Raw genomic sequence first — 26,071 nt, 5'->3', positions numbered from 1 at the left:
TCGGTAGCCCCGCGATGCTGTTTGGGCGGGGATTCCAGATTTTGACCCAGTGACACCGGAGGAACAACGATATATTTGCAATTCAGGACAGCGCGTGCCTCGGGGGAGAACTTGCGAACGGTGGTGTTCCCGTGGATCTGCTGCCGTCATCCTTCAAGGCTGTGTCGGCCATGAGTTTGGAAGGTGCTGCCTGTGGAATTCTGGTCAACCTTGTAGACGCCGGGGGAACCACCCTGCCGCTGTCCCCGATCGCCGGGAGAAACCTCTCTGCAGTCGACCTGACGTGCGCTCCCATGGCGGCTCCGGCCCGTGCCATCCGATTGGTCGTCAGCGCCATCTACGCGGCTACGTAACAGATGGACGGAAAACCACGGGGAAAGCACAGCGACGGCTGCAAAGCGATCTTCCGATCTGGTTGGAAATCTCGGAAGGTACGCGGTAAGGGAATAAACGAACTTTGAATATCGTCAAACTGACGGAAAGGATAGTCGGCAAAGGTGACCCCCACCGTTAGAGTATCAATGTGCTATCGCTTCTCGGCCTTTTGGCTCGGAATATGTGTAGTTTCTGTTCTTATCAGTTTAATCGCTGATACCTCCCGAAGGTGGGAGTGTTTGTATTAAATGGATTTTTGGAGCAGGGAGATGGCTGAAGGGCTTGCTCTGTCCTCTCCGTGTATCAGCCTGGTATTGCAGTGTTTCCAGGAACGGTGCAGCCTACCAGCCAAGTTCAAAAGCAGGTGAATGGAATGTGAATCTCTTGCCTTTGCTAGTTTGCCGTGTCGATCGCAGCGATCGTTCCATCGATTGTCTTTTCAGTTGCATGAAACTATCATCTTTTGTTGCCAGTTTTCCGTCTTGTGATCCTGCTCTGCAGTTACCCGATGAAGGCGCGGCACGCTGAAAGCCAGGACAGGGTAACCCCGCCCCGGTATCCGCGGCCCAAACGTGCTACAGGGAACATTCTGGAACCAGGGGGCTGCCAGGAAGGTAACTTTGCAATTTAAATGAATGGGTTTGCCCCTATCCGCCGTTTCGGGCTTCTGCGGTCGGTCTTGGAACGTATCCCACCGATGGTACGGAGGTGGGGCGGGGGGGTGACTGCTGTACTTCCAAATAACCCCGTTGGGCTGTAACCTGGTGTTGTGGGATTTTTCACACTGTCAAATCAGGTTGTGGGATCCCATAACTCAGCCAATGTCAAATGGCTATCAGATCAGCCCCCACAACCCCTTCCCCACCCATCCCCCATCCCCCCCCCACCCCCACACCGACGCATCAAATTTATCCGAATATTTTCTTGAACAAGAAAGAAGTGTCTTTGGTCTGTTTCCTGAATAGAGTGAAACCCCCCAGCTCTGTTTGTTTCTTCGCAAACTACTGTACGGAAGCAACCTGCTTTAGCGGCTACGTCTGTACGTAAAGATTATTCACACAGACCATCGCCCGAGGCAGGAACTCACTTCAGCTCCCTGGGGCCACGAGGCAGCCGTACTGAATGATGAGCCACTGTGCCACCCGTACGATTTGGAATGGTTTGTAATCATTTGCGGTGCAAGTAGCAAAATAGTCGTCAGTTTGTCAACTGGATCGGCTTAAAATGTTCTCAGCGATCTGCGGTAACGTGAACGGAGATGTCAAATCGAGCTGCTTGTGGCGATGAGGTGCGCTTGCAGCGTGACGTGTTTACGTCGGGAGATCAGCTCCCTCCCCATTCTACACAGAGAGTCGGATACAAGTGGAGAGGAGATTGAAAGTGGACGATAAAGAAAGGGTGCACGGACGTAATTCACTTTTCACGACGTTTCAGATTGATGTGGAATGCCAAGGAGCGAATCCTGTACGTGTGGGAAACAATGATTCGCGTTTATGGGCAAGCTACACGAACGCAAGGGGAGGAAATGAATAGGATCTTTCTGTCAAGGCCAACATTTCTTCTTGCCCATCCCGAGATCACCTTGGCGGTGAGCTGCTCTCTCGAACCGCTGCAGTCCACGTGCTGTCGGTAGCCCCGCGATGCTGTTTGGGCGGGGATTCCAGATTTTGACCCAGTGACACCGGAGGAACAACGATATATTTGCAATTCAGGACAGCGCGTGCCTCGGGGAAGAACTTGCGAACGGTGGTGTTCCCGTGGATCTGCTGCCGTCATCCTTCAAGGCTGTGTCGGCCATGAGTTTGGAAGGTGCTGCCTGTGGAATTCTGGTCAACCTTGTAGACGCCGGGGGAACCACCCTGCCGCTGTCCCCGATCGCCGGGAGAAACCTCTCTGCAGTCGACCTGACGTGCGCTCCCATGGCGGCTCCGGCCCGTGCCATCCGATTGGTCGTCAGCGCCATCTACGCGGCTACGTAACAGATGGACGGAAAACCACGGGGAAAGCACAGCGACGGCTGCAAAGCGATCTTCCGATCTGGTTGGAAATCTCGGAAGGTACGCGGTAAGGGAATAAACGAACTTTGAATATCGTCAAACTGACGGAAAGGATAGTCGGCAAAGGTGACCCCCACCGTTAGAGTATCGATGTGCTATCGCTTCTCGGCCTTTTGGCTCGGAATATGTGTAGTTTCTGTTCTTATCAGTTTAATCGCTGATACCTCCCGAAGGTGGGAGTGTTTGTATTAAATGGATTTTTGGAGCAGGGAGATGGCTGAAGGGCTTGCTCTGTCCTCTCCGTGTATCAGCCTGGTATTGCAGTGTTTCCAGGAACGGTGCAGCCTACCAGCCAAGTTCAAAAGCAGGTGAATGGAATGTGAATCTCTTGCCTTTGCTAGTTTGCCGTGTCGATCGCAGCGATCGTTCCATCGATTGTCTTTTCAGTTGCATGAAACTATCATCTTTTGTTGCCAGTTTTCCGTCTTGTGATCCTGCTCTGCAGTTACCCGATGAAGGCGCGGCACGCTGAAAGCCAGGACAGGGTAACCCCGCCCCGGTATCCGCGGCCCAAACGTGCTACAGGGAACATTCTGGAACCAGGGGGCTGCCAGGAAGGTAACTTTGCAATTTAAATGAATGGGTTTGCCCCTATCCGCCGTTTCGGGCTTCTGCGGTCGGTCTTGGAACGTATCCCACCGATGGTACTGAGGTGGGGCGGGGGGGTGACTGCTGTACTTCCAAATAACCCCGTTGGGCTGTAACCTGGTGTTGTGGGATTTTTCACACTGTCAAATCAGGTTGTGGGATCCCATAACTCAGCCAATGTCAAATGGCTATCAGATCAGCCCCCACAACCCCTTCCCCACCCATCCCCCATCCCACCCCCCCCCCCCCCCCCCCCCCCACACCGACGCATCAAATTTATCCGAATATTTTCTTGAACAAGAAAGAAGTGTCTTTGGTCTGTTTCCTGAATAGAGTGAAACCCCCCAGCTCTGTTTGTTTCTTCGCAAACTACTGTACGGAAGCAACCTGCTTTAGCGGCTACGTCTGTACGTAAAGATTATTCACACAGACCATCGCCCGAGGCAGGAACTCACTTCAGCTCCCTGGGGCCACGAGGCAGCCGTACTGAACGATGAGCCACTGTGCCACCCGTACGATTTGGAATGGTTTGTAATCATTTGCGGTGCAAGTAGCAAAATAGTCGTCAGTTTGTCAACTGGATCGGCTTAAAATGTTCTCAGCGATCTGCGGTAACGTGAACGGAGATGTCAAATCGAGCTGCTTGTGGCGATGAGGTGCGCTTGCAGCGTGACGTGTTTACGTCGGGAGATCAGCTCCCTCCCCATTCTACACAGAGAGTCGGATACAAGTGGAGAGGAGATTGAAAGTGGACGATAAAGAAAGGGTGCACGGACGTAATTCACTTTTCACGACGTTTCAGATTGATGTGGAATGCCAAGGAGCGAATCCTGTACGTGTGGGAAACAATGATTCGCGTTTATGGGCAAGCTACACGAACGCAAGGGGAGGAAATGAATAGGATCTTTCTGTCAAGGCCAACATTTCTTCTTGCCCATCCCGAGATCACCTTGGCGGTGAGCTGCTCTCTCGAACCGCTGCAGTCCATGTGCTGTCGGTAGCCCCGCGATGCTGTTTGGGCGGGGATTCCAGATTTTGACCCAGTGACACCGGAGGAACAACGATATATTTGCAATTCAGGACAGCGCGTGCCTCGGGGGAGAACTTGCGAACGGTGGTGTTCCCGTGGATCTGCTGCCGTCATCCTTCAAGGCTGTGTCGGCCATGAGTTTGGAAGGTGCTGCCTGTGGAATTCTGGTCAACCTTGTAGACGCCGGGGGAACCACCCTGCCGCTGTCCCCGATCGCCGGGAGAAACCTCTCTGCAGTCGACCTGACGTGCGCTCCCATGGCGGCTCCGGCCCGTGCCATCCGATTGGTCGTCAGCGCCATCTACGCGGCTACGTAACAGATGGACGGAAAACCACGGGGAAAGCACAGCGACGGCTGCAAAGCGATCTTCCGATCTGGTTGGAAATCTCGGAAGGTACGCGGTAAGGGAATAAACGAACTTTGAATATCGTCAAACTGACGGAAAGGATAGTCGGCAAAGGTGACCCCCACCGTTAGAGTATCAATGTGCTATCGCTTCTCGGCCTTTTGGCTCGGAATATGTGTAGTTTCTGTTCTTATCAGTTTAATCGCTGATACCTCCCGAAGGTGGGAGTGTTTGTATTAAATGGATTTTTGGAGCAGGGAGATGGCTGAAGGGCTTGCTCTGTCCTCTCCGTGTATCAGCCTGGTATTGCAGTGTTTCCAGGAACGGTGCAGCCTACCAGCCAAGTTCAAAAGCAGGTGAATGGAATGTGAATCTCTTGCCTTTGCTAGTTTGCCGTGTCGATCGCAGCGATCGTTCCATCGATTGTCTTTTCAGTTGCATGAAACTATCATCTTTTGTTGCCAGTTTTCCGTCTTGTGATCCTGCTCTGCAGTTACCCGATGAAGGCGCGGCACGCTGAAGCCAGGACAGGGTAACCCCGCCCCGGTATCCGCGGCCCAAACGTGCTACAGGGAACATTCTGGAACCAGGGGGCTGCCAGGAAGGTAACTTTGCAATTTAAATGAATGGGTTTGCCCCTATCCGCCGTTTCGGGCTTCTGCGGTCGGTCTTGGAACGTATCCCACCGATGGTACGGAGGTGGGGCGGGGGGGTGACTGCTGTACTTCCAAATAACCCCGTTGGGCTGTAACCTGGTGTTGTGGGATTTTTCACACTGTCAAATCAGGTTGTGGGATCCCATAACTCAGCCAATGTCAAATGGCTATCAGATCAGCCCCCACAACCCCTTCCCCACCCATCCCCCATCCCCCCCCCCCACCCCCACACCGACGCATCAAATTTATCCGAATATTTTCTTGAACAAGAAAGAAGTGTCTTTGGTCTGTTTCCTGAATAGAGTGAAACCCCCCAGCTCTGTTTGTTTCTTCGCAAACTACTGTACGGAAGCAACCTGCTTTAGCGGCTACGTCTGTACGTAAAGATTATTCACACAGACCATCGCCCGAGGCAGGAACTCACTTCAGCTCCCTGGGGCCACGAGGCAGCCGTACTGAATGATGAGCCACTGTGCCACCCGTACGATTTGGAATGGTTTGTAATCATTTGCGGTGCAAGTAGCAAAATAGTCGTCAGTTTGTCAACTGGATCGGCTTAAAATGTTCTCAGCGATCTGCGGTAACGTGAACGGAGATGTCAAATCGAGCTGCTTGTGGCGATGAGGTGCGCTTGCAGCGTGACGTGTTTACGTCGGGAGATCAGCTCCCTCCCCATTCTACACAGAGAGTCGGATACAAGTGGAGAGGAGATTGAAAGTGGACGATAAAGAAAGGGTGCACGGACGTAATTCACTTTTCACGACGTTTCAGATTGATGTGGAATGCCAAGGAGCGAATCCTGTACGTGTGGGAAACAATGATTCGCGTTTATGGGCAAGCTACACGAACGCAAGGGGAGGAAATGAATAGGATCTTTCTGTCAAGGCCAACATTTCTTCTTGCCCATCCCGAGATCACCTTGGCGGTGAGCTGCTCTCTCGAACCGCTGCAGTCCACGTGCTGTCGGTAGCCCCGCGATGCTGTTTGGGCGGGGATTCCAGATTTTGACCCAGTGACACCGGAGGAACAACGATATATTTGCAATTCAGGACAGCGCGTGCCTCGGGGGAGAACTTGCGAACGGTGGTGTTCCCGTGGATCTGCTGCCGTCATCCTTCAAGGCTGTGTCGGCCATGAGTTTGGAAGGTGCTGCCTGTGGAATTCTGGTCAACCTTGTAGACGCCGGGGGAACCACCCTGCCGCTGTCCCCGATCGCCGGGAGAAACCTCTCTGCAGTCGACCTGACGTGCGCTCCCATGGCGGCTCCGGCCCGTGCCATCCGATTGGTCGTCAGCGCCATCTACGCGGCTACGTAACAGATGGACGGAAAACCACGGGGAAAGCACAGCGACGGCTGCAAAGCGATCTTCCGATCTGGTTGGGAATCTCGGAAGGTACGCGGTAAGGGAATAAACGAACTTTGAATATCGTCAAACTGACGGAAAGGATAGTCGGCAAAGGTGACCCCCACCGTTAGAGTATCGATGTGCTATCGCTTCTCGGCCTTTTGGCTCGGAATATGTGTAGTTTCTGTTCTTATCAGTTTAATCGCTGATACCTCCCGAAGGTGGGAGTGTTTGTATTAAATGGATTTTTGGAGCAGGGAGATGGCTGAAGGGCTTGCTCTGTCCTCTCCGTGTATCAGCCTGGTATTGCAGTGTTTCCAGGAACGGTGCAGCCTACCAGCCAAGTTCAAAAGCAGGTGAATGGAATGTGAATCTCTTGCCTTTGCTAGTTTGCCGTGTCGATCGCAGCGATCGTTCCATCGATTGTCTTTTCAGTTGCATGAAACTATCATCTTTTGTTGCCAGTTTTCCGTCTTGTGATCCTGCTCTGCAGTTACCCGATGAAGGCGCGGCACGCTGAAAGCCAGGACAGGGTAACCCCGCCCCGGTATCCGCGGCCCAAACGTGCTACAGGGAACATTCTGGAACCAGGGGGCTGCCAGGAAGGTAACTTTGCAATTTAAATGAATGGGTTTGCCCCTATCCGCCGTTTCGGGCTTCTGCGGTCGGTCTTGGAACGTATCCCACCGATGGTACGGAGGTGGGGCGGGGGGGTGACTGCTGTACTTCCAAATAACCCCGTTGGGCTGTAACCTGGTGTTGTGGGATTTTTCACACTGTCAAATCAGGTTGTGGGATCCCATAACTCAGCCAATGTCAAATGGCTATCAGATCAGCCCCCACAACCCCTTCCCCACCCATCCCCCATCCCCCCCCCACCCCCACACCGACGCATCAAATTTATCCGAATATTTTCTTGAACAAGAAAGAAGTGTCTTTGGTCTGTTTCCTGAATAGAGTGAAACCCCCCAGCTCTGTTTGTTTCTTCGCAAACTACTGTACGGAAGCAACCTGCTTTAGCGGCTACGTCTGTACGTAAAGATTATTCACACAGACCATCGCCCGAGGCAGGAACTCACTTCAGCTCCCTGGGGCCACGAGGCAGCCGTACTGAATGATGAGCCACTGTGCCACCCGTACGATTTGGAATGGTTTGTAATCATTTGCGGTGCAAGTAGCAAAATAGTCGTCAGTTTGTCAACTGGATCGGCTTAAAATGTTCTCAGCGATCTGCGGTAACGTGAACGGAGATGTCAAATCGAGCTGCTTGTGGCGATGAGGTGCGCTTGCAGCGTGACGTGTTTACGTCGGGAGATCAGCTCCCTCCCCATTCTACACAGAGAGTCGGATACAAGTGGAGAGGAGATTGAAAGTGGACGATAAAGAAAGGGTGCACGGACGTAATTCACTTTTCACGACGTTTCAGATTGATGTGGAATGCCAAGGAGCGAATCCTGTACGTGTGGGAAACAATGATTCGCGTTGATGGGCAAGCTACACGAACGCAAGGGGAGGAAATGAATAGGATCTTTCTGTCAAGGCCAACATTTCTTCTTGCCCATCCCGAGATCACCTTGGCGGTGAGCTGCTCTCTCGAACCGCTGCAGTCCACGTGCTGTCGGTAGCCCCGCGATGCTGTTTGGGCGGGGATTCCAGATTTTGACCCAGTGACACCGGAGGAACAACGATATATTTGCAATTCAGGACAGCGCGTGCCTCGGGGAAGAACTTGCGAACGGTGGTGTTCCCGTGGATCTGCTGCCGTCATCCTTCAAGGCTGTGTCGGCCATGAGTTTGGAAGGTGCTGCCTGTGGAATTCTGGTCAACCTTGTAGACGCCGGGGGAACCACCCTGCCGCTGTCCCCGATCGCCGGGAGAAACCTCTCTGCAGTCGACCTGACGTGCGCTCCCATGGCGGCTCCGGCCCGTGCCATCCGATTGGTCGTCAGCGCCATCTACGCGGCTACGTAACAGATGGACGGAAAACCACGGGGAAAGCACAGCGACGGCTGCAAAGCGATCTTCCGATCTGGTTGGAAATCTCGGAAGGTACGCGGTAAGGGAATAAACGAACTTTGAATATCGTCAAACTGACGGAAAGGATAGTCGGCAAAGGTGACCCCCACCGTTAGAGTATCGATGTGCTATCGCTTCTCGGCCTTTTGGCTCGGAATATGTGTAGTTTCTGTTCTTATCAGTTTAATCGCTGATACCTCCCGAAGGTGGGAGTGTTTGTATTAAATGGATTTTTGGAGCAGGGAGATGGCTGAAGGGCTTGCTCTGTCCTCTCCGTGTATCAGCCTGGTATTGCAGTGTTTCCAGGAACGGTGCAGCCTACCAGCCAAGTTCAAAAGCAGGTGAATGGAATGTGAATCTCTTGCCTTTGCTAGTTTGCCGTGTCGATCGCAGCGATCGTTCCATCGATTGTCTTTTCAGTTGCATGAAACTATCATCTTTTGTTGCCAGTTTTCCGTCTTGTGATCCTGCTCTGCAGTTACCCGATGAAGGCGCGGCACGCTGAAAGCCAGGACAGGGTAACCCCGCCCCGGTATCCGCGGCCCAAACGTGCTACAGGGAACATTCTGGAACCAGGGGGCTGCCAGGAAGGTAACTTTGCAATTTAAATGAATGGGTTTGCCCCTATCCGCCGTTTCGGGCTTCTGCGGTCGGTCTTGGAACGTATCCCACCGATGGTACGGAGGTGGGGGGGGGTGGGGGGGGGGGTGGGGCGGGGCGGGGGCGGGGCGGGGGGGGTGACTGCTGTACTTCCAAATAACCCCGTTGGGCTGTAACCTGGTGTTGTGGGATTTTTCACACTGTCAAATCAGGTTGTGGGATCCCATAACTCAGCCAATGTCAAATAGCTATCAGATCAGCCCCCACAACCCCTTCCCCACCCATCCCCCATCCCCTCCCCCCCCCACACCGACGCATCAAATTTATCCGAATATTTTCTTGAACAAGAAAGAAGTGTCTTTGGTCTGTTTCCTGAATAGAGTGAAACCCCCCAGCTCTGTTTGTTTCTTCGCAAACTACTGTACGGAAGCAACCTGCTTTAGCGGCTACGTCTGTACGTAAAGATTATTCACACAGACCATCGCCCGAGGCTGGAACTCACTTCAGCTCCCTGGGGCCACGAGGCAGCCGTACTGAACGATGAGCCACTGTGCCACCCGTACGATTTGGAATGGTTTGTCATCATTTGCGGTGCAAGTAGCAAAATAGTCGTCAGTTTGTCAACTGGATCGGCTTAAAATGTTCTCAGCGATCTGCGGTAACGTGAACGGAGATGTCAAATCGAGCTGCTTGTGGCGATGAGGTGCGCTTGCAGCGTGACGTGTTTACGTCGGGAGATCAGCTCCCTCCCCATTCTACACAGAGAGTCGGATACAAGTGGAGAGGAGATTGAAAGTGGACGATAAAGAAAGGGTGCACGGACGTAATTCACTTTTCACGACGTTTCAGATTGATGTGGAATGCCAAGGAGCGAATCCTGTACGTGTGGGAAACAATGATTCGCGTTTATGGGCAAGCTACACGAACGCAAGGGGAGGAAATGAATAGGATCTTTCTGTCAAGGCCAACATTTCTTCTTGCCCATCCCGAGATCACCTTGGCGGTGAGCTGCTCTCTCGAACCGCTGCAGTCCACGTGCTGTCGGTAGCCCCGCGATGCTGTTTGGGCGGGGATTCCAGATTTTGACCCAGTGACACCGGAGGAACAACGATATATTTGCAATTCAGGACAGCGCGTGCCTCGGGGAAGAACTTGCGAACGGTGGTGTTCCCGTGGATCTGCTGCCGTCATCCTTCAAGGCTGTGTCGGCCATGAGTTTGGAAGGTGCTGCCTGTGGAATTCTGGTCAACCTTGTAGACGCCGGGGGAACCACCCTGCCGCTGTCCCCGATCGCCGGGAGAAACCTCTCTGCAGTCGACCTGACGTGCGCTCCCATGGCGGCTCCGGCCCGTGCCATCCGATTGGTCGTCAGCGCCATCTACGCGGCTACGTAACAGATGGACGGAAAACCACGGGGAAAGCACAGCGACGGCTGCAAAGCGATCTTCCGATCTGGTTGGGAATCTCGGAAGGTACGCGGTAAGGGAATAAACGAACTTTGAATATCGTCAAACTGACGGAAAGGATAGTCGGCAAAGGTGACCCCCACCGTTAGAGTATCAATGTGCTATCGCTTCTCGGCCTTTTGGCTCGGAATATGTGTAGTTTCTGTTCTTATCAGTTTAATCGCTGATACCTCCCGAAGGTGGGAGTGTTTGTATTAAATGGATTTTTGGAGCAGGGAGATGGCTGAAGGGCTTGCTCTGTCCTCTCCGTGTATCAGCCTGGTATTGCAGTGTTTCCAGGAACGGTGCAGCCTACCAGCCAAGTTCAAAAGCAGGTGAATGGAATGTGAATCTCTTGCCTTTGCTAGTTTGCCGTGTCGATCGCAGCGATCGTTCCATCGATTGTCTTTTCAGTTGCATGAAACTATCATCTTTTGTTGCCAGTTTTCCGTCTTGTGATCCTGCTCTGCAGTTACCCGATGAAGGCGCGGCACGCTGAAAGCCAGGACAGGGTAACCCCGCCCCGGTATCCGCGGCCCAAACGTGCTACAGGGAACATTCTGGAACCAGGGGGCTGCCAGGAAGGTAACTTTGCAATTTAAATGAATGGGTTTGCCCCTATCCGCCGTTTCGGGCTTCTGCGGTCGGTCTTGGAACGTATCCCACCGATGGTACGGAGGTGGGGCGGGGGGGTGACTGCTGTACTTCCAAATAACCCCGTTGGGCTGTAACCTGGTGTTGTGGGATTTTTCACACTGTCAAATCAGGTTGTGGGATCCCATAACTCAGCCAATGTCAAATGGCTATCAGATCAGCCCCCACAACCCCTTCCCCACCCATCCCCCATCCCACCCCCCCCCCCCCCCCCCCCCCCCCACACCGACGCATCAAATTTATCCGAATATTTTCTTGAACAAGAAAGAAGTGTCTTTGGTCTGTTTCCTGAATAGAGTGAAACCCCCCAGCTCTGTTTGTTTCTTCGCAAACTACTGTACGGAAGCAACCTGCTTTAGCGGCTACGTCTGTACGTAAAGATTATTCACACAGACCATCGCCCGAGGCAGGAACTCACTTCAGCTCCCTGGGGCCACGAGGCAGCCGTACTGAACGATGAGCCACTGTGCCACCCGTACGATTTGGAATGGTTTGTAATCATTTGCGGTGCAAGTAGCAAAATAGTCGTCAGTTTGTCAACTGGATCGGCTTAAAATGTTCTCAGCGATCTGCGGTAACGTGAACGGAGATGTCAAATCGAGCTGCTTGTGGCGATGAGGTGCGCTTGCAGCGTGACGTGTTTACGTCGGGAGATCAGCTCCCTCCCCATTCTACACAGAGAGTCGGATACAAGTGGAGAGGAGATTGAAAGTGGACGATAAAGAAAGGGTGCACGGACGTAATTCACTTTTCACGACGTTTCAGATTGATGTGGAATGCCAAGGAGCGAATCCTGTACGTGTGGGAAACAATGATTCGCGTTTATGGGCAAGCTACACGAACGCAAGGGGAGGAAATGAATAGGATCTTTCTGTCAAGGCCAACATTTCTTCTTGCCCATCCCGAGATCACCTTGGCGGTGAGCTGCTCTCTCGAACCGCTGCAGTCCATGTGCTGTCGGTAGCCCCGCGATGCTGTTTGGGCGGGGATTCCAGATTTTGACCCAGTGACACCGGAGGAACAACGATATATTTGCAATTCAGGACAGCGCGTGCCTCGGGGGAGAACTTGCGAACGGTGGTGTTCCCGTGGATCTGCTGCCGTCATCCTTCAAGGCTGTGTCGGCCATGAGTTTGGAAGGTGCTGCCTGTGGAATTCTGGTCAACCTTGTAGACGCCGGGGGAACCACCCTGCCGCTGTCCCCGATCGCCGGGAGAAACCTCTCTGCAGTCGACCTGACGTGCGCTCCCATGGCGGCTCCGGCCCGTGCCATCCGATTGGTCGTCAGCGCCATCTACGCGGCTACGTAACAGATGGACGGAAAACCACGGGGAAAGCACAGCGACGGCTGCAAAGCGATCTTCCGATCTGGTTGGAAATCTCGGAAGGTACGCGGTAAGGGAATAAACGAACTTTGAATATCGTCAAACTGACGGAAAGGATAGTCGGCAAAGGTGACCCCCACCGTTAGAGTATCAATGTGCTATCGCTTCTCGGCCTTTTGGCTCGGAATATGTGTAGTTTCTGTTCTTATCAGTTTAATCGCTGATACCTCCCGAAGGTGGGAGTGTTTGTATTAAATGGATTTTTGGAGCAGGGAGATGGCTGAAGGGCTTGCTCTGTCCTCTCCGTGTATCAGCCTGGTATTGCAGTGTTTCCAGGAACGGTGCAGCCTACCAGCCAAGTTCAAAAGCAGGTGAATGGAATGTGAATCTCTTGCCTTTGCTAGTTTGCCGTGTCGATCGCAGCGATCGTTCCATCGATTGTCTTTTCAGTTGCATGAAACTATCATCTTTTGTTGCCAGTTTTCCGTCTTGTGATCCTGCTCTGCAGTTACCCGATGAAGGCGCGGCACGCTGAAAGCCAGGACAGGGTAACCCCGCCCCGGTATCCGCGGCCCAAACGTGCTACAGGGAACATTCTGGAACCAGGGGGCTGCCAGGAAGGTAACTTTGCAATTTAAATGAATGGGTTTGCCCCTATCCGCCGTTTCGGGCTTCTGCGGTCGGTCTTGGAACGTATCCCACCGATGGTACGGAGGTGGGGCGGGGGGGTGACTGCTGTACTTCCAAATAACCCCGTTGGGCTGTAACCTGGTGTTGTGGGATTTTTCACACTGTCAAATCAGGTTGTGGGATCCCATAACTCAGCCAATGTCAAATGGCTATCAGATCAGCCCCCACAACCCCTTCCCCACCCATCCCCCATCCCCCCCCCACCCCCACACCGACGCATCAAATTTATCCGAATATTTTCTTGAACAAGAAAGAAGTGTCTTTGGTCTGTTTCCTGAATAGAGTGAAACCCCCCAGCTCTGTTTGTTTCTTCGCAAACTACTGTACGGAAGCAACCTGCTTTAGCGGCTACGTCTGTACGTAAAGATTATTCACACAGACCATCGCCCGAGGCAGGAACTCACTTCAGCTCCCTGGGGCCACGAGGCAGCCGTACTGAATGATGAGCCACTGTGCCACCCGTACGATTTGGAATGGTTTGTAATCATTTGCGGTGCAAGTAGCAAAATAGTCGTCAGTTTGTCAACTGGATCGGCTTAAAATGTTCTCAGCGATCTGCGGTAACGTGAACGGAGATGTCAAATCGAGCTGCTTGTGGCGATGAGGTGCGCTTGCAGCGTGACGTGTTTACGTCGGGAGATCAGCTCCCTCCCCATTCTACACAGAGAGTCGGATACAAGTGGAGAGGAGATTGAAAGTGGACGATAAAGAAAGGGTGCACGGACGTAATTCACTTTTCACGACGTTTCAGATTGATGTGGAATGCCAAGGAGCGAATCCTGTACGTGTGGGAAACAATGATTCGCGTTTATGGGCAAGCTACACGAACGCAAGGGGAGGAAATGAATAGGATCTTTCTGTCAAGGCCAACATTTCTTCTTGCCCATCCCGAGATCACCTTGGCGGTGAGCTGCTCTCTCGAACCGCTGCAGTCCACGTGCTGTCGGTAGCCCCGCGATGCTGTTTGGGCGGGGATTCCAGATTTTGACCCAGTGACACCGGAGGAACAACGATATATTTGCAATTCAGGACAGCGCGTGCCTCGGGGGAGAACTTGCGAACGGTGGTGTTCCCGTGGATCTGCTGCCGTCATCCTTCAAGGCTGTGTCGGCCATGAGTTTGGAAGGTGCTGCCTGTGGAATTCTGGTCAACCTTGTAGACGCCGGGGGAACCACCCTGCCGCTGTCCCCGATCGCCGGGAGAAACCTCTCTGCAGTCGACCTGACGTGCGCTCCCATGGCGGCTCCGGCCCGTGCCATCCGATTGGTCGTCAGCGCCATCTACGCGGCTACGTAACAGATGGACGGAAAACCACGGGGAAAGCACAGCGACGGCTGCAAAGCGATCTTCCGATCTGGTTGGGAATCTCGGAAGGTACGCGGTAAGGGAATAAACGAACTTTGAATATCGTCAAACTGACGGAAAGGATAGTCGGCAAAGGTGACCCCCACCGTTAGAGTATCGATGTGCTATCGCTTCTCGGCCTTTTGGCTCGGAATATGTGTAGTTTCTGTTCTTATCAGTTTAATCGCTGATACCTCCCGAAGGTGGGAGTGTTTGTATTAAATGGATTTTTGGAGCAGGGAGATGGCTGAAGGGCTTGCTCTGTCCTCTCCGTGTATCAGCCTGGTATTGCAGTGTTTCCAGGAACGGTGCAGCCTACCAGCCAAGTTCAAAAGCAGGTGAATGGAATGTGAATCTCTTGCCTTTGCTAGTTTGCCGTGTCGATCGCAGCGATCGTTCCATCGATTGTCTTTTCAGTTGCATGAAACTATCATCTTTTGTTGCCAGTTTTCCGTCTTGTGATCCTGCTCTGCAGTTACCCGATGAAGGCGCGGCACGCTGAAAGCCAGGACAGGGTAACCCCGCCCCGGTATCCGCGGCCCAAACGTGCTACAGGGAACATTCTGGAACCAGGGGGCTGCCAGGAAGGTAACTTTGCAATTTAAATGAATGGGTTTGCCCCTATCCGCCGTTTCGGGCTTCTGCGGTCGGTCTTGGAACGTATCCCACCGATGGTACGGAGGTGGGGCGGGGGGGTGACTGCTGTACTTCCAAATAACCCCGTTGGGCTGTAACCTGGTGTTGTGGGATTTTTCACACTGTCAAATCAGGTTGTGGGATCCCATAACTCAGCCAATGTCAAATGGCTATCAGATCAGCCCCCACAACCCCTTCCCCACCCATCCCCCATCCCCCCCCCACCCCCACACCGACGCATCAAATTTATCCGAATATTTTCTTGAACAAGAAAGAAGTGTCTTTGGTCTGTTTCCTGAATAGAGTGAAACCCCCCAGCTCTGTTTGTTTCTTCGCAAACTACTGTACGGAAGCAACCTGCTTTAGCGGCTACGTCTGTACGTAAAGATTATTCACACAGACCATCGCCCGAGGCAGGAACTCACTTCAGCTCCCTGGGGCCACGAGGCAGCCGTACTGAATGATGAGCCACTGTGCCACCCGTACGATTTGGAATGGTTTGTAATCATTTGCGGTGCAAGTAGCAAAATAGTCGTCAGTTTGTCAACTGGATCGGCTTAAAATGTTCTCAGCGATCTGCGGTAACGTGAACGGAGATGTCAAATCGAGCTGCTTGTGGCGATGAGGTGCGCTTGCAGCGTGACGTGTTTACGTCGGGAGATCAGCTCCCTCCCCATTCTACACAGAGAGTCGGATACAAGTGGAGAGGAGATTGAAAGTGGACGATAAAGAAAGGGTGCACGGACGTAATTCACTTTTCACGACGTTTCAGATTGATGTGGAATGCCAAGGAGCGAATCCTGTACGTGTGGGAAACAATGATTCGCGTTGATGGGCAAGCTACACGAACGCAAGGGGAGGAAATGAATAGGATCTTTCTGTCAAGGCCAACATTTCTTCTTGCCCATCCCGAGATCACCTTGGCGGTGAGCTGCTCTCTCGAACCGCTGCAGTCCACGTGCTGTCGGTAGCCCCGCGATGCTGTTTGGGCGGGGATTCCAGATTTTGACCCAGTGACACCGGAGGAACAACGATATATTTGCAATTCAGGACAGCGCGTGCCTCGGGGAAGAACTTGCGAACGGTGGTGTTCCCGTGGATCTGCTGCCGTCATCCTTCAAGGCTGTGTCGGCCATGAGTTTGGAAGGTGCTGCCTGTGGAATTCTGGTCAACCTTGTAGACGCCGGGGGAACCACCCTGCCGCTGTCCCCGATCGCCGGGAGAAACCTCTCTGCAGTCGACCTGACGTGCGCTCCCATGGCGGCTCCGGCCCGTGCCATCCGATTGGTCGTCAGCGCCATCTACGCGGCTACGTAACAGATGGACGGAAAACCACGGGGAAAGCACAGCGACGGCTGCAAAGCGATCTTCCGATCTGGTTGGAAATCTCGGAAGGTACGCGGTAAGGGAATAAACGAACTTTGAATATCGTCAAACTGACGGAAAGGATAGTCGGCAAAGGTGACCCCCACCGTTAGAGTATCAATGTGCTATCGCTTCTCGGCCTTTTGGCTCGGAATATGTGTAGTTTCTGTTCTTATCAGTTTAATCGCTGATACCTCCCGAAGGTGGGAGTGTTTGTATTAAATGGATTTTTGGAGCAGGGAGATGGCTGAAGGGCTTGCTCTGTCCTCTCCGTGTATCAGCCTGGTATTGCAGTGTTTCCAGGAACGGTGCAGCCTACCAGCCAAGTTCAAAAGCAGGTGAATGGAATGTGAATCTCTTGCCTTTGCTAGTTTGCCGTGTCGATCGCAGCGATCGTTCCATCGATTGTCTTTTCAGTTGCATGAAACTATCATCTTTTGTTGCCAGTTTTCCGTCTTGTGATCCTGCTCTGCAGTTACCCGATGAAGGCGCGGCACGCTGAAAGCCAGGACAGGGTAACCCCGCCCCGGTATCCGCGGCCCAAACGTGCTACAGGGAACATTCTGGAACCAGGGGGCTGCCAGGAAGGTAACTTTGCAATTTAAATGAATGGGTTTGCCCCTATCCGCCGTTTCGGGCTTCTGCGGTCGGTCTTGGAACGTATCCCACCGATGGTACGGAGGTGGGGCGGGGGGGTGACTGCTGTACTTCCAAATAACCCCGTTGGGCTGTAACCTGGTGTTGTGGGATTTTTCACACTGTCAAATCAGGTTGTGGGATCCCATAACTCAGCCAATGTCAAATGGCTATCAGATCAGCCCCCACAACCCCTTCCCCACCCATCCCCCATCCCCCCCCCACCCCCACACCGACGCATCAAATTTATCCGAATATTTTCTTGAACAAGAAAGAAGTGTCTTTGGTCTGTTTCCTGAATAGAGTGAAACCCCCCAGCTCTGTTTGTTTCTTCGCAAACTACTGTACGGAAGCAACCTGCTTTAGCGGCTACGCCTGTACGTAAAGATTATTCACACAGACCATCGCCCGAGGCAGGAACTCACTTCAGCTCCCTGGGGCCACGAGGCAGCCGTACTGAATGATGAGCCACTGTGCCACCCGTACGATTTGGAATGGTTTGTAATCATTTGCGGTGCAAGTAGCAAAATAGTCGTCAGTTTGTCAACTGGATCGGCTTAAAATGTTCTCAGCGATCTGCGGTAACGTGAACGGAGATGTCAAATCGAGCTGCTTGTGGCGATGAGGTGCGCTTGCAGCGTGACGTGTTTACGTCGGGAGATCAGCTCCCTCCCCATTCTACACAGAGAGTCGGATACAAGTGGAGAGGAGATTGAAAGTGGACGATAAAGAAAGGGTGCACGGACGTAATTCACTTTTCACGACGTTTCAGATTGATGTGGAATGCCAAGGAGCGAATCCTGTACGTGTGGGAAACAATGATTCGCGTTGATGGGCAAGCTACACGAACGCAAGGGGAGGAAATGAATAGGATCTTTCTGTCAAGGCCAACATTTCTTCTTGCCCATCCCGAGATCACCTTGGCGGTGAGCTGCTCTCTCGAACCGCTGCAGTCCACGTGCTGTCGGTAGCCCCGCGATGCTGTTTGGGCGGGGATTCCAGATTTTGACCCAGTGACACCGGAGGAACAACGATATATTTGCAATTCAGGACAGCGCGTGCCTCGGGGAAGAACTTGCGAACGGTGGTGTTCCCGTGGATCTGCTGCCGTCATCCTTCAAGGCTGTGTCGGCCATGAGTTTGGAAGGTGCTGCCTGTGGAATTCTGGTCAACCTTGTAGACGCCGGGGGAACCACCCTGCCGCTGTCCCCGATCGCCGGGAGAAACCTCTCTGCAGTCGACCTGACGTGCGCTCCCATGGCGGCTCCGGCCCGTGCCATCCGATTGGTCGTCAGCGCCATCTACGCGGCTACGTAACAGATGGACGGAAAACCACGGGGAAAGCACAGCGACGGCTGCAAAGCGATCTTCCGATCTGGTTGGAAATCTCGGAAGGTACGCGGTAAGGGAATAAACGAACTTTGAATATCGTCAAACTGACGGAAAGGATAGTCGGCAAAGGTGACCCCCACCGTTAGAGTATCAATGTGCTATCGCTTCTCGGCCTTTTGGCTCGGAATATGTGTAGTTTCTGTTCTTATCAGTTTAATCGCTGATACCTCCCGAAGGTGGGAGTGTTTGTATTAAATGGATTTTTGGAGCAGGGAGATGGCTGAAGGGCTTGCTCTGTCCTCTCCGTGTATCAGCCTGGTATTGCAGTGTTTCCAGGAACGGTGCAGCCTACCAGCCAAGTTCAAAAGCAGGTGAATGGAATGTGAATCTCTTGCCTTTGCTAGTTTGCCGTGTCGATCGCAGCGATCGTTCCATCGATTGTCTTTTCAGTTGCATGAAACTATCATCTTTTGTTGCCAGTTTTCCGTCTTGTGATCCTGCTCTGCAGTTACCCGATGAAGGCGCGGCACGCTGAAAGCCAGGACAGGGTAACCCCGCCCCGGTATCCGCGGCCCAAACGTGCTACAGGGAACATTCTGGAACCAGGGGGCTGCCAGGAAGGTAACTTTGCAATTTAAATGAATGGGTTTGCCCCTATCCGCCGTTTCGGGCTTCTGCGGTCGGTCTTGGAACGTATCCCACCGATGGTACGGAGGTGGGGCGGGGGGGTGACTGCTGTACTTCCAAATAACCCCGTTGGGCTGTAACCTGGTGTTGTGGGATTTTTCACACTGTCAAATCAGGTTGTGGGATCCCATAACTCAGCCAATGTCAAATGGCTATCAGATCAGCCCCCACAACCCCTTCCCCACCCATCCCCCATCCCCCCCCCACCCCCACACCGACGCATCAAATTTATCCGAATATTTTCTTGAACAAGAAAGAAGTGTCTTTGGTCTGTTTCCTGAATAGAGTGAAACCCCCCAGCTCTGTTTGTTTCTTCGCAAACTACTGTACGGAAGCAACCTGCTTTAGCGGCTACGCCTGTACGTAAAGATTATTCACACAGACCATCGCCCGAGGCAGGAACTCACTTCAGCTCCCTGGGGCCACGAGGCAGCCGTACTGAATGATGAGCCACTGTGCCACCCGTACGATTTGGAATGGTTTGTAATCATTTGCGGTGCAAGTAGCAAAATAGTCGTCAGTTTGTCAACTGGATCGGCTTAAAATGTTCTCAGCGATCTGCGGTAACGTGAACGGAGATGTCAAATCGAGCTGCTTGTGGCGATGAGGTGCGCTTGCAGCGTGACGTGTTTACGTCGGGAGATCAGCTCCCTCCCCATTCTACACAGAGAGTCGGATACAAGTGGAGAGGAGATTGAAAGTGGACGATAAAGAAAGGGTGCACGGACGTAATTCACTTTTCACGACGTTTCAGATTGATGTGGAATGCCAAGGAGCGAATCCTGTACGTGTGGGAAACAATGATTCGCGTTGATGGGCAAGCTACACGAACGCAAGGGGAGGAAATGAATAGGATCTTTCTGTCAAGGCCAACATTTCTTCTTGCCCATCCCGAGATCACCTTGGCGGTGAGCTGCTCTCTCGAACCGCTGCAGTCCACGTGCTGTCGGTAGCCCCGCGATGCTGTTTGGGCGGGGATTCCAGATTTTGACCCAGTGACACCGGAGGAACAACGATATATTTGCAATTCAGGACAGCGCGTGCCTCGGGGAAGAACTTGCGAACGGTGGTGTTCCCGTGGATCTGCTGCCGTCATCCTTCAAGGCTGTGTCGGCCATGAGTTTGGAAGGTGCTGCCTGTGGAATTCTGGTCAACCTTGTAGACGCCGGGGGAACCACCCTGCCGCTGTCCCCGATCGCCGGGAGAAACCTCTCTGCAGTCGACCTGACGTGCGCTCCCATGGCGGCTCCGGCCCGTGCCATCCGATTGGTCGTCAGCGCCATCTACGCGGCTACGTAACAGATGGACGGAAAACCACGGGGAAAGCACAGCGACGGCTGCAAAGCGATCTTCCGATCTGGTTGGAAATCTCGGAAGGTACGCGGTAAGGGAATAAACGAACTTTGAATATCGTCAAACTGACGGAAAGGATAGTCGGCAAAGGTGACCCCCACCGTTAGAGTATCGATGTGCTATCGCTTCTCGGCCTTTTGGCTCGGAATATGTGTAGTTTCTGTTCTTATCAGTTTAATCGCTGATACCTCCCGAAGGTGGGAGTGTTTGTATTAAATGGATTTTTGGAGCAGGGAGATGGCTGAAGGGCTTGCTCTGTCCTCTCCGTGTATCAGCCTGGTATTGCAGTGTTTCCAGGAACGGTGCAGCCTACCAGCCAAGTTCAAAAGCAGGTGAATGGAATGTGAATCTCTTGCCTTTGCTAGTTTGCCGTGTCGATCGCAGCGATCGTTCCATCGATTGTCTTTTCAGTTGCATGAAACTATCATCTTTTGTTGCCAGTTTTCCGTCTTGTGATCCTGCTCTGCAGTTACCCGATGAAGGCGCGGCACGCTGAAAGCCAGGACAGGGTAACCCCGCCCCGGTATCCGCGGCCCAAACGTGCTACAGGGAACATTCTGGAACCAGGGGGCTGCCAGGAAGGTAACTTTGCAATTTAAATGAATGGGTTTGCCCCTATCCGCCGTTTCGGGCTTCTGCGGTCGGTCTTGGAACGTATCCCACCGATGGTACGGAGGTGGGGCGGGGGGGTGACTGCTGTACTTCCAAATAACCCCGTTGGGCTGTAACCTGGTGTTGTGGGATTTTTCACACTGTCAAATCAGGTTGTGGGATCCCATAACTCAGCCAATGTCAAATGGCTATCAGATCAGCCCCCACAACCCCTTCCCCACCCATCCCCCATCCCCCCCCCCACCCCCACACCGACGCATCAAATTTATCCGAATATTTTCTTGAACAAGAAAGAAGTGTCTTTGGTCTGTTTCCTGAATAGAGTGAAACCCCCCAGCTCTGTTTGTTTCTTCGCAAACTACTGTACGGAAGCAACCTGCTTTAGCGGCTACGTCTGTACGTAAAGATTATTCACACAGACCATCGCCCGAGGCAGGAACTCACTTCAGCTCCCTGGGGCCACGAGGCAGCCGTACTGAATGATGAGCCACTGTGCCACCCGTACGATTTGGAATGGTTTGTAATCATTTGCGGTGCAAGTAGCAAAATAGTCGTCAGTTTGTCAACTGGATCGGCTTAAAATGTTCTCAGCGATCTGCGGTAACGTGAACGGAGATGTCAAATCGAGCTGCTTGTGGCGATGAGGTGCGCTTGCAGCGTGACGTGTTTACGTCGGGAGATCAGCTCCCTCCCCATTCTACACAGAGAGTCGGATACAAGTGGAGAGGAGATTGAAAGTGGACGATAAAGAAAGGGTGCACGGACGTAATTCACTTTTCACGACGTTTCAGATTGATGTGGAATGCCAAGGAGCGAATCCTGTACGTGTGGGAAACAATGATTCGCGTTGATGGGCAAGCTACACGAACGCAAGGGGAGGAAATGAATAGGATCTTTCTGTCAAGGCCAACATTTCTTCTTGCCCATCCCGAGATCACCTTGGCGGTGAGCTGCTCTCTCGAACCGCTGCAGTCCACGTGCTGTCGGTAGCCCCGCGATGCTGTTTGGGCGGGGATTCCAGATTTTGACCCAGTGACACCGGAGGAACAACGATATATTTGCAATTCAGGACAGCGCGTGCCTCGGGGAAGAACTTGCGAACGGTGGTGTTCCCGTGGATCTGCTGCCGTCATCCTTCAAGGCTGTGTCGGCCATGAGTTTGGAAGGTGCTGCCTGTGGAATTCTGGTCAACCTTGTAGACGCCGGGGGAACCACCCTGCCGCTGTCCCCGATCGCCGGGAGAAACCTCTCTGCAGTCGACCTGACGTGCGCTCCCATGGCGGCTCCGGCCCGTGCCATCCGATTGGTCGTCAGCGCCATCTACGCGGCTACGTAACAGATGGACGGAAAACCACGGGGAAAGCACAGCGACGGCTGCAAAGCGATCTTCCGATCTGGTTGGAAATCTCGGAAGGTACGCGGTAAGGGAATAAACGAACTTTGAATATCGTCAAACTGACGGAAAGGATAGTCGGCAAAGGTGACCCCCACCGTTAGAGTATCGATGTGCTATCGCTTCTCGGCCTTTTGGCTCGGAATATGTGTAGTTTCTGTTCTTATCAGTTTAATCGCTGATACCTCCCGAAGGTGGGAGTGTTTGTATTAAATGGATTTTTGGAGCAGGGAGATGGCTGAAGGGCTTGCTCTGTCCTCTCCGTGTATCAGCCTGGTATTGCAGTGTTTCCAGGAACGGTGCAGCCTACCAGCCAAGTTCAAAAGCAGGTGAATGGAATGTGAATCTCTTGCCTTTGCTAGTTTGCCGTGTCGATCGCAGCGATCGTTCCATCGATTGTCTTTTCAGTTGCATGAAACTATCATCTTTTGTTGCCAGTTTTCCGTCTTGTGATCCTGCTCTGCAGTTACCCGATGAAGGCGCGGCACGCTGAAAGCCAGGACAGGGTAACCCCGCCCCGGTATCCGCGGCCCAAACGTGCTACAGGGAACATTCTGGAACCAGGGGGCTGCCAGGAAGGTAACTTTGCAATTTAAATGAATGGGTTTGCCCCTATCCGCCGTTTCGGGCTTCTGCGGTCGGTCTTGGAACGTATCCCACCGATGGTACGGAGGTGGGGGGGGGTGGGGGGGGGGGTGGGGCGGGGCGGGGCGGGGCGGGGGGGGTGACTGCTGTACTTCCAAATAACCCCGTTGGGCTGTAACCTGGTGTTGTGGGATTTTTCACACTGTCAAATCAGGTTGTGGGATCCCATAACTCAGCCAATGTCAAATGGCTATCAGATCAGCCCCCACAACCCCTTCCCCACCCATCCCCCATCCCCTCCCCCCCCCACACCGACGCATCAAATTTATCCGAATATTTTCTTGAACAAGAAAGAAGTGTCTTTGGTCTGTTTCCTGAATAGAGTGAAACCCCCCAGCTCTGTTTGTTTCTTCGCAAACTACTGTACGGAAGCAACCTGCTTTAGCGGCTACGTCTGTACGTAAAGATTATTCACACAGACCATCGCCCGAGGCTGGAACTCACTTCAGCTCCCTGGGGCCACGAGGCAGCCGTACTGAACGATGAGCCACTGTGCCACCCGTACGATTTGGAATGGTTTGTCATCATTTGCGGTGCAAGTAGCAAAATAGTCGTCAGTTTGTCAACTGGATCGGCTTAAAATGTTCTCAGCGATCTGCGGTAACGTGAACGGAGATGTCAAATCGAGCTGCTTGTGGCGATGAGGTGCGCTTGCAGCGTGACGTGTTTACGTCGGGAGATCAGCTCCCTCCCCATTCTACACAGAGAGTCGGATACAAGTGGAGAGGAGATTGAAAGTGGACGATAAAGAAAGGGTGCACGGACGTAATTCACTTTTCACGACGTTTCAGATTGATGTGGAATGCCAAGGAGCGAATCCTGTACGTGTGGGAAACAATGATTCGCGTTTATGGGCAAGCTACACGAACGCAAGGGGAGGAAATGAATAGGATCTTTCTGTCAAGGCCAACATTTCTTCTTGCCCATCCCGAGATCACCTTGGCGGTGAGCTGCTCTCTCGAACCGCTGCAGTCCACGTGCTGTCGGTAGCCCCGCGATGCTGTTTGGGCGGGGATTCCAGATTTTGACCCAGTGACACCGGAGGAACAACGATATATTTGCAATTCAGGACAGCGCGTGCCTCGGGGAAGAACTTGCGAACGGTGGTGTTCCCGTGGATCTGCTGCCGTCATCCTTCAAGGCTGTGTCGGCCATGAGTTTGGAAGGTGCTGCCTGTGGAATTCTGGTCAACCTTGTAGACGCCGGGGGAACCACCCTGCCGCTGTCCCCGATCGCCGGGAGAAACCTCTCTGCAGTCGACCTGACGTGCGCTCCCATGGCGGCTCCGGCCCGTGCCATCCGATTGGTCGTCAGCGCCATCTACGCGGCTACGTAACAGATGGACGGAAAACCACGGGGAAAGCACAGCGACGGCTGCAAAGCGATCTTCCGATCTGGTTGGGAATCTCGGAAGGTACGCGGTAAGGGAATAAACGAACTTTGAATATCGTCAAACTGACGGAAAGGATAGTCGGCAAAGGTGACCCCCACCGTTAGAGTATCAATGTGCTATCGCTTCTCGGCCTTTTGGCTCGGAATATGTGTAGTTTCTGTTCTTATCAGTTTAATCGCTGATACCTCCCGAAGGTGGGAGTGTTTGTATTAAATGGATTTTTGGAGCAGGGAGATGGCTGAAGGGCTTGCTCTGTCCTCTCCGTGTATCAGCCTGGTATTGCAGTGTTTCCAGGAACGGTGCAGCCTACCAGCCAAGTTCAAAAGCAGGTGAATGGAATGTGAATCTCTTGCCTTTGCTAGTTTGCCGTGTCGATCGCAGCGATCGTTCCATCGATTGTCTTTTCAGTTGCATGAAACTATCATCTTTTGTTGCCAGTTTTCCGTCTTGTGATCCTGCTCTGCAGTTACCCGATGAAGGCGCGGCACGCTGAAAGCCAGGACAGGGTAACCCCGCCCCGGTATCCGCGGCCCAAACGTGCTACAGGGAACATTCTGGAACCAGGGGGCTGCCAGGAAGGTAACTTTGCAATTTAAATGAATGGGTTTGCCCCTATCCGCCGTTTCGGGCTTCTGCGGTCGGTCTTGGAACGTATCCCACCGATGGTACGGAGGTGGGGGGGGGTGGGGGGGGGGGTGGGGCGGGGCGGGGCGGGGCGGGGGGGGTGACTGCTGTACTTCCAAATAACCCCGTTGGGCTGTAACCTGGTGTTGTGGGATTTTTCACACTGTCAAATCAGGTTGTGGGATCCCATAACTCAGCCAATGTCAAATGGCTATCAGATCAGCCCCCACAACCCCTTCCCCACCCATCCCCCATCCCCTCCCCCCCCCACACCGACGCATCAAATTTATCCGAATATTTTCTTGAACAAGAAAGAAGTGTCTTTGGTCTGTTTCCTGAATAGAGTGAAACCCCCCAGCTCTGTTTGTTTCTTCGCAAACTACTGTACGGAAGCAACCTGCTTTAGCGGCTACGTCTGTACGTAAAGATTATTCACACAGACCATCGCCCGAGGCTGGAACTCACTTCAGCTCCCTGGGGCCACGAGGCAGCCGTACTGAACGATGAGCCACTGTGCCACCCGTACGATTTGGAATGGTTTGTCATCATTTGCGGTGCAAGTAGCAAAATAGTCGTCAGTTTGTCAACTGGATCGGCTTAAAATGTTCTCAGCGATCTGCGGTAACGTGAACGGAGATGTCAAATCGAGCTGCTTGTGGCGATGAGGTGCGCTTGCAGCGTGACGTGTTTACGTCGGGAGATCAGCTCCCTCCCCATTCTACACAGAGAGTCGGATACAAGTGGAGAGGAGATTGAAAGTGGACGATAAAGAAAGGGTGCACGGACGTAATTCACTTTTCACGACGTTTCAGATTGATGTGGAATGCCAAGGAGCGAATCCTGTACGTGTGGGAAACAATGATTCGCGTTTATGGGCAAGCTACACGAACGCAAGGGGAGGAAATGAATAGGATCTTTCTGT

The 26,071-nt window shown here is 52.9% G+C and overlaps 13 non-coding genes across 13 annotated transcripts; all 13 read left to right on the top strand.

Moving 5' to 3' along the window:
* The first annotated feature begins 528 nt into the window (after positions 1-528).
* On the top strand, positions 529-720 carry LOC140489537 (U2 spliceosomal RNA). The gene has a single exon (XR_011963214.1). It is a non-coding gene; the product is annotated as a U2 spliceosomal RNA (small nuclear RNA).
* A 1,809-nt stretch (positions 721-2,529) lies between these two features.
* LOC140489536 (U2 spliceosomal RNA) lies at positions 2,530-2,721 on the top strand. Its single transcript, XR_011963213.1, has one exon. It is a non-coding gene; the product is annotated as a U2 spliceosomal RNA (small nuclear RNA).
* Positions 2,722-4,542: 1,821 nt separating this feature from the next.
* LOC140489535 (U2 spliceosomal RNA) lies at positions 4,543-4,734 on the top strand. The gene has a single exon (XR_011963212.1). It is a non-coding gene; the product is annotated as a U2 spliceosomal RNA (small nuclear RNA).
* A 1,810-nt stretch (positions 4,735-6,544) lies between these two features.
* Positions 6,545-6,736, top strand: LOC140489534 (U2 spliceosomal RNA). Its single transcript, XR_011963211.1, has one exon. It is a non-coding gene; the product is annotated as a U2 spliceosomal RNA (small nuclear RNA).
* A 1,809-nt stretch (positions 6,737-8,545) lies between these two features.
* LOC140489533 (U2 spliceosomal RNA) lies at positions 8,546-8,737 on the top strand. Its single transcript, XR_011963210.1, has one exon. It is a non-coding gene; the product is annotated as a U2 spliceosomal RNA (small nuclear RNA).
* A 1,847-nt stretch (positions 8,738-10,584) lies between these two features.
* On the top strand, positions 10,585-10,776 carry LOC140489532 (U2 spliceosomal RNA). The gene has a single exon (XR_011963209.1). It is a non-coding gene; the product is annotated as a U2 spliceosomal RNA (small nuclear RNA).
* A 1,823-nt stretch (positions 10,777-12,599) lies between these two features.
* On the top strand, positions 12,600-12,791 carry LOC140489530 (U2 spliceosomal RNA). Its single transcript, XR_011963207.1, has one exon. It is a non-coding gene; the product is annotated as a U2 spliceosomal RNA (small nuclear RNA).
* Positions 12,792-14,600: 1,809 nt separating this feature from the next.
* LOC140489529 (U2 spliceosomal RNA) lies at positions 14,601-14,792 on the top strand. Its single transcript, XR_011963206.1, has one exon. It is a non-coding gene; the product is annotated as a U2 spliceosomal RNA (small nuclear RNA).
* A 1,809-nt stretch (positions 14,793-16,601) lies between these two features.
* Positions 16,602-16,793, top strand: LOC140489528 (U2 spliceosomal RNA). The gene has a single exon (XR_011963205.1). It is a non-coding gene; the product is annotated as a U2 spliceosomal RNA (small nuclear RNA).
* A 1,809-nt stretch (positions 16,794-18,602) lies between these two features.
* On the top strand, positions 18,603-18,794 carry LOC140489527 (U2 spliceosomal RNA). Its single transcript, XR_011963204.1, has one exon. It is a non-coding gene; the product is annotated as a U2 spliceosomal RNA (small nuclear RNA).
* A 1,809-nt stretch (positions 18,795-20,603) lies between these two features.
* LOC140489526 (U2 spliceosomal RNA) lies at positions 20,604-20,795 on the top strand. Its single transcript, XR_011963203.1, has one exon. It is a non-coding gene; the product is annotated as a U2 spliceosomal RNA (small nuclear RNA).
* A 1,810-nt stretch (positions 20,796-22,605) lies between these two features.
* LOC140489525 (U2 spliceosomal RNA) lies at positions 22,606-22,797 on the top strand. Its single transcript, XR_011963202.1, has one exon. It is a non-coding gene; the product is annotated as a U2 spliceosomal RNA (small nuclear RNA).
* Positions 22,798-24,643: 1,846 nt separating this feature from the next.
* On the top strand, positions 24,644-24,835 carry LOC140489524 (U2 spliceosomal RNA). The gene has a single exon (XR_011963201.1). It is a non-coding gene; the product is annotated as a U2 spliceosomal RNA (small nuclear RNA).
* Positions 24,836-26,071: the final 1,236 nt, after the last annotated feature.

This window comes from Chiloscyllium punctatum, chromosome 18 (assembly GCF_047496795.1).
Source record: "Chiloscyllium punctatum isolate Juve2018m chromosome 18, sChiPun1.3, whole genome shotgun sequence".
Lineage (NCBI taxonomy): Eukaryota > Metazoa > Chordata > Chondrichthyes > Orectolobiformes > Hemiscylliidae > Chiloscyllium > Chiloscyllium punctatum.
This window is presented reverse-complemented; position numbering and strand designations above follow the sequence as displayed.